We start from the raw sequence: 7,649 nt of genomic DNA, 5'->3' as shown, positions 1-7,649 counted from the left end.
GACACCGGGTTCTTAGAGTGCTTAGCACACGCAGCTGGTAAGCGGTCACATCTGTCCTGTTTGGCCCTGGACAGTTGGCTGGCTATCACGTCTGCTCTAGAACTCAGGCGAACAACTAACAGCGAACAACAAGAGGAAGGCCCTGCACAGCTGCTCACTGTGCAGTAGCGAGTGTCACGTCTGACACAACACTATTGATGCGCCATAGCGCAACCGGCCTCCTCCCATGACCTAATGCTTTCGGGCGGTTCCGGGGAGGGCAAGGGCCTAGAGCACAGGGTAAGGTTGAGCGGGTCGGGAGCGCTACTTCTCCCATCCCCACACCCTGAGTTATCTTCTCAGGTGTCTGGGAGCAGATTCCCCCCTGTATAAAAAAAGACAGCAGCCAGAAAGCCTCCACCGCGCGATTTTCGACTGTGCTGGGAGGATCGATCGGTCACTTGAAGACGGAATAAAGTGATCCAAAGTTGCGATGAATAGATCCGGTCGTCCAGTCACGTTTCCGTCAGTATGATCAAATCATATTCAACCTTCGCAAAAGCCAAGAAAATTAAGTTGATTTTAGTCCTCAGCCCACGCACGTTTTGATTTTTTTTTAATTCGTAGGCCATTCGAGGAGCGATCCCTGGAGCTGGAAACCGCACCTCCATATGTTGCTGTGATGCGAAAAGTGAGAAAGCAAATGATCTTGTTCACTGAGCAATGTTAGTTACTCGAGGTCCCTCAAAAGCAACTCTGAAATTGCTCATGATTAGGAGCTGTCTTGCCCCTTTGTATCCGACACACATGTATATATCATTTGTTTATCACATTGCAAAAATGCATGTGTGTGACACATAACAATAATCTTTGAACTTTCATTAGTGTACGTTCAGACTACAGAGTTAAAATTTTGCTACATTTTCCATTTTCGATTTTCACAAAGTGTACAGAAATCACAGACGTAGTCCTACGTAAAAAAAAAGTAAATTGAACTCAAATTTGGGTTTATCGCATTGGCCGAACAAGACGTGTTTACTTACGATCCATGATATACGTCAAAGATGAATTACGTCACGTGTAAAAATTGTAATTTATAAGTGTGTAGCATTCAAATCGATAAGACATATATGCCTTTCTCGTACACCTAGGTGTACCGAAATGCTATAATATCACTTGAAAGAAAAGGATGAATTTCCTGAACAAACATACCTTACAATAGTAAAGAAGTATCACCAAAAACCATAAACTCCAACTCACATACATCTCACAACGGTGACAGCATAAACCGTGTTCTGCAAATGTTACCTTCAAATATGACTTATGGTTGATATGCGTTTGCCATGCCTAAGAATTCTCGTCGCAGCTCCAAACCTACGGCATTCACTTCGCACAGCACATCACACGCAAATTCGCAGCTAACTACGGACGCATGAAATGTCCCCACAGTAGCGACCGCCTTCAACATCAGCTACATTCATTAAACTTCACTCCGAACGTCATTTTCATGTCTCTCCTGTTTGCGGTAAAAATGAACATTATGAGCCGTGAGAACAGTTTTGAACTGATTCTATTGTTCCGCCTGGAAAACATTGAAAACTAGTCGTTTTTCGCAGTCCGAGAGAAGTCCACCGCATTTTCCATTGGCCGACCACGCGGCAGTGCTCGCAAGAATGAAGAAATTAATCTGCATACATATCCATAGCATGTCGTCAAGAAGCGAGCCACCTCCACCGCGCACCGCTTCGATGCCTGAAGGGGGGTGTATTGTTTGCTGAAATGACCGAAAACAAAACCCCACTGATGACCAAAAACCCGGGGCGATTAGGGCTCATAAATTGCAACATTTAATGATCGTGCGAGAAGTGCTCTGTGTGGCTCCGGGGCTGCCGCATATGAAATGTGTGAACTATGGCTTTCTGGTAGGTGTGTTGGGAATCCGGATATTCTGCAGATAAATTTTGGACTTAATTCATGTTCTATTCTACTCTGCTGTCGAGCGGATCTCAAGGTTAGATGGACCAGATGGAAACTCTTCCTAGTGGTAGGTTCTTGATCTTCGTCTGCGGAACAGTTCCAGATTGGAAACCGTTTCGGTTGTTCGTTTTAAGCGTATCGGAAGCGGTAGTGGCATTAACATGCGCTTTGTGGAATGAGGAACTAGGTACTGAGATTTGGTTGGTTAAATGTTTTAATTGTTTCTGACAGCAGTCACATAACATATATGGAACTCGATCATCAAAAATCGGCCCATTTCAGTGGTACATTTAGTAGGTTATCGATCTTTCAAACTGATTAAACCAGCGTGCACAGGAATCATGTTAAGGAGGGGCAATTTTTTTTTCTATGGTGCATTTAATCTGGGGATGGGGAGTACTCCAAAGTACGTGGTTGATGGTGCTGTCCACCTCCCTCTATTTCCCCACTGTTCAATGTAGCTTATTTTATTTATTTTAAGCTCCGGTGGTGGTTCATCTTCTTCAATACAAACTGCTGCAAGACAGCCAATAGAAATTGACAATTTAATCCCATCGACGATGTCGATGATGATCGGTTCGTATAATGGTTGCGATAGTAGGGGTTTAACCGAAATTATACATTTGCTGCAATGTTGTTGACTTGGTGGTTGGATTCTCCTGAAGTCACGTCAGATGGTGGTGATAGCAACTACAAACCGACATGAATGACCTATAAGAACCGCATTCTTCTTTCGCATGCACACTGCGTCGACAAGTACAAGGTTCAAACAGTGCGCATAGCAGTGAACAAACAGTATATTGCTCTTGATCAATTCCAGTGGTGCTGAGTACTTGGCACTGATGAATTCTGCAAGTAGTAGATTAAATACGGGTATCTGTCAAAATATAAAAATTATAATGGAATTAAAGGGTTTTTTTTGTATTGAGTACTTGGCACCAGGGATGGAAACTCATTTACATTCATTTGCCTCTTACTTTTTTCATCAACAGAATACTGTAAAATGATGTATAAGGCTTTTGTAGATGTTAATATGAACTACAAATTTTGTTAATAACTAAAATCTGTATCTCTTATACATGACGAAATACAGCTGGCCGAACATGTTATTTTTTTTTAGTGTATGCAATTTTTCTGAATTCTGAATTCACTGAAAAACAATGGTGGGTTCTTATCACTCTGATTCATCATGCAAAAGAGATACAGATTTGAGTTGTTTACAAAAGATGTTGCTAATACTAAAGCCTACAAAACCATAAAACACTATGTTCGTGCAAGCGATGTTTACCGCCTTTACCCTAAGCATAAAATAATAACTCTACCTGTACATAGATGTCACCACTTGTCCATGTTTAATTGTCTTATTATTTGTCAGTCGTATGTAAAAACAATTGAATAAACGTGTATAGTTCGTATGCCTCCGCCATGGCAGGATGGACCAACAGTCGGTCTGTTTTTATCTATTAAATATATCACAACGAAGGGAAACAAAGTTCGGTGCGCGATCATAATGGTGCCGTGACCAGGATTGCGCAAACTGTAATGAAAGTGACGTGATTATCCGATTCGAAAATCCCAGAACTTTGTGCATTTGTGCGATCAAACCAGTGTGCTATGGAGTATTCAACTACGCTACCGGCTACGATGGTGTGGCTTTTCAAGCAGCCATCTAGCAGAGCATCCCGCTTGGATCTAGCTCACCCTCCGATACTGCTGCAAACGGCTCAGTATTTAGCTAGAGGCGGATGCTCATTGACAACGGGCAAGTGTCTACGTTGGATATTCATCTGCCTGCGTGATTGCATCAGTGTACTTTCTAATATCAATATTCATCCACCGACGAAGAATAAAGAAAGACCAGTGAATTCATCATCGAAATCATTAAATTATTTTAAAACCGTTGGTTTTGGCGGGCCGGTATGTTCGTGCAAGCGACGTTTACCGCCTTTACCCTAAGCATAAAATAATAACTCTACCTGTACATAGATGTCACCACTTGTCCATGTATAATTGTCTTATTATTTGTCAGTCGTATGTAAAAACAAATGAATAAACGTGTATAGTTCGTATGCCTCCGCCATGGCAGGATGGCCCAACAGTCGGTCTGTTTTTATCTATTAAATATATCACAACGTAGGGAAACAAAGTTCGGTGCGCGATCACACTATTTTATGGAATTCTGTTGATGAAAAAAGTTAGAGGCAAATGAATGTAAATGATTGCACGAAATGAATGTAAATGATTTTCCGTTAAAAGGTTCGACAAATAAAAAAGGATTAAACATACTTTTTTATGTTTCTATAATTTCTTGGAAGTTAAAGCTACATGTTGAATAATATTTTGATAGAAAAACGTTGCAATAATGTTTTGCGTCATGCATTTTTTTACAGGCCACAAAGCCATCTGGAGATCACCGGACCAACACACAGAAAACCAAATCGATCACGTTCTAATCGACGGGAAATTCTTCTCCGACATTATCAACGTCCGCTTCGTACCGCAGTACGAACATAGAGTCGGACCACTACCTAGTTGCAGTATGTATGCGCTCAAAGCTCTCGACGGTGCATAACACCCGACGAAGTCGAACGCCGCGACCCAACATTGAGCAACTACGGGACGCCGGAGTTGCCCAGGACTACGCGCAGCAGCTGGAAGTTGCGCTACCAATGGAAGAGCAGCTTGGCGCAGCTACTCTTGAAGATATCTGTAGGGACATCCGTTCCGCCATAGGTAGTACTGCTGTAGCGCCACTAGGTACTGCGATCCCGGACCGAAGAAATTACTGGTTTGATGGGGAATGCAAACTGTTAGTAAAGGAGAAAAATGCTGCACGGGCGAGAATGTTGCAACGCCGCACTAGAGTGAATGTGGAGCGATACAGACAAGCGCAGAACAGACAAAACTCGGTTTTCCTAAGGAAGAAGCGTCAGCAGGAAGACCGAGATCGCGAGACGATGGAAGAGATTCCGCGGTACAGATTCCGCGTAAACGACACACGGAAGTTCTACGAGAAGCTAAATAGTTCGTGCAAAGGCTACGTGCCGCAAGCCGATATGTGCAAGGACTTGGACGGTAACCATCTCACGAACGAGTGTGAGGTGATTGAGAGGTGGAAGCAGTATTATGACGAGCACCTCAACGGTGAAGCAGCAGAAAATGAAGGTGGCACGGCAACAGACCTTGGAGCACGCGCAGAAGACGACAGGCTACCGGCCCCTGATCTTCAAGAAGTTGGGGAGAAGATCGGTCGGCTGAAGAACAACAACGCATCTGGTGTAGATCAACTACCAAGTGAGCTATTAAAATACGGTGGTGAAGCACTGGCTAGAGCGCTGCACTGGGTAATTGCCAAGATTTGGGAGGAGGAGATATTACCGGAGGAGTGGATGGAAAGTGTCGTATGTCCAATTTACAAAGAGGGCGACAAGTTGGATTGCTGCAACTACCGCGCGATCACATTGCTGAGCGCCGTCTACAAGGTACTCTCCCAAATTCTATGCCGCCGCCTGTCACAATTTACAGGTGAGAGTTCGTGGGGCAATACCAGGCGGGATTCATGGGTGCCCGCCCTACCACGGACCAAATATTCACGATTTGGCAGGTTCTGCAGAAATGCCGCGAATACAACGTGCCCACACATCATTTGTTCATCGATTTCAAATCCGCATACGACACAATCGATCGAGATCAGCTATGGCAGATTATGCACGAGTACGGATTTCCGGATAAACTGACGCGATTGGTCAAGGCGACGATGGATCGAGTGATGTGCGTTGTTCGAGTATCGGGGACACTCTCGAGTCCCTTTGAATCTCGAAGGGGGTTACGGCAATATGAACTTTCGTGTCTGCTATTCAACATCGCGTTAGAAGGTGTGATCAGAAGAGCTGGGATAGACACGAGTGGCACGATCTTCAGGAAGTCCATCCAGCTTCTTGGCTTCGCCGATGACATTGACGTCATGGCACGGAACTTTGAGACGATGGCGGAAACGTACATCAGACTGAAGGCTGAAGCTAGGCGGATTGGACTTGCCAAGAACGCATCAAAGACAAAATACATGAAAGGAAGAAGTTCTAGGGAAGACAATGTTAGCTTCTCACCCCGAGTTCAGGTCGACCCAGTGAAAATGGTTCTAGAAAGCGACCCAACAGGAACAAGAAGGCAAGGTAGATCGACCAAGTAAAAGGCGACCTGCGGACTACTTCTTCGGACAGCAGAGGACAACAAGGCCTTAGTCTGATGGTAAGATAAGCACTTTTTTACATGTTAAAAATATAAACCAAAGAAAATATATTCTTCAAGGTACTGGTATCATCTTTTATTCAGTTAACTTTCTGAACTTTTGTGCAGTACGTTTTTGAATATTTTGAAGGCATCGTTACAGTTTATTTTTAACTATTTCAAGGTTTTGTAAGCCCTTATATGCTGTTGTACACAGTTCGAACAAGTAGTATAAATTTCTGTTCAATATGGAGCACATAAATGGAGCGTCACATATCATATATGTTTACATTATATATCATGTAAAGTTCTGACACATTTCATGCTATGTAGCAAATGTTGTAAACAAAAGCCCATCTTTGCAAACAACATTGTTTGCAAGTTGCTCGGTTGCGTGAAATGAAATACAAGTCTACGTGTTTGAATGTTTACATCACAATTAAAATTCAGAATTTTTATCTGTGTAGTTACAATTTACTATTACCGTTGCGAGTACGATGAATTTGGTCATTTTCAGCGAAAATTGTAGTTTTTTTTTTTAATTTTGACCTAAATGTCATGGATAATAGGACCATAAAAAAGGTTTCAAAAATATGTAGCGATTGGAACAAAAGCGCACAAAACTATTTTGATAATGGGTACAAGATTGTTAACGGGATGACGACTTGTGCGAAGGATCGAGCATGTCAACCCTGTCTCAAAGTACCGGCAGTTGGGATGACAGAAAATGATGCCGAACATTCAGCATGTTTTATAGATGATATTTTCCGAATTTATTGCAGTGCACATAAACAGATGTAATTTTTAACCACGGTTACAAATGACGTGAAATTTTCAGAGAAGATTCATAGAGGATTTTTTAGTAAGACAACAATAGACCAAGGTTCAATGGAAAACTAATATCCACATTTGAATTAGGGAATCTTAAAGCTGTCTCTAAAGTTTGTACAGTTTCCTTAATGTTATTTTTGAAATTTTTAGAACTCTATGAGCTCTTTTGGAATTCTTCTCAGAAGTCCTCTGGAATTATTCTTAGAACTCTGCTTGACTTATACTCAGAACATCTAGAGTTTCAGAAAAATGTTCTCAGTATCATCCTGAAATTATTCCTGGAATGAGCTAGAAATTATCGGTACTCCCTTGAAATTTTCCTAAAAATCCCTTTGGTATTTCACTAAAAATTCAATTTTCTCTGTATTCTTTTCAGAAGCATCTTGGAACTATCTGCAGGATTCACTAGAAATGATTCGCAGAATTTTCTTGAAATACTCCCCAGAAATCCTTTGGAACTGTCCTCAGAAATCAATATCCTTGAGGCTCTTCTCGGATTTTTTAGAACTATCCTAAGAACTCTTTTGAAAATCTTCTCAGAAGTCCATTAGAATTATATTTAGTACTCTCCATATGTTTTTCTCAGAACACCTTGGATCTGAAATTCCTTTAGAGTTTCAGAAATTTTTCCCGAA

Source organism: Ochlerotatus camptorhynchus, unplaced genomic scaffold (assembly GCF_037179485.1).
Source record: "Ochlerotatus camptorhynchus isolate MF236.1 unplaced genomic scaffold, CSIRO-AGI_Acam_v1.1 ptg000433l, whole genome shotgun sequence".
Taxonomy (NCBI): domain Eukaryota; kingdom Metazoa; phylum Arthropoda; class Insecta; order Diptera; family Culicidae; genus Ochlerotatus; species Ochlerotatus camptorhynchus.
Note: the sequence above shows the minus strand (reverse complement) of the source record.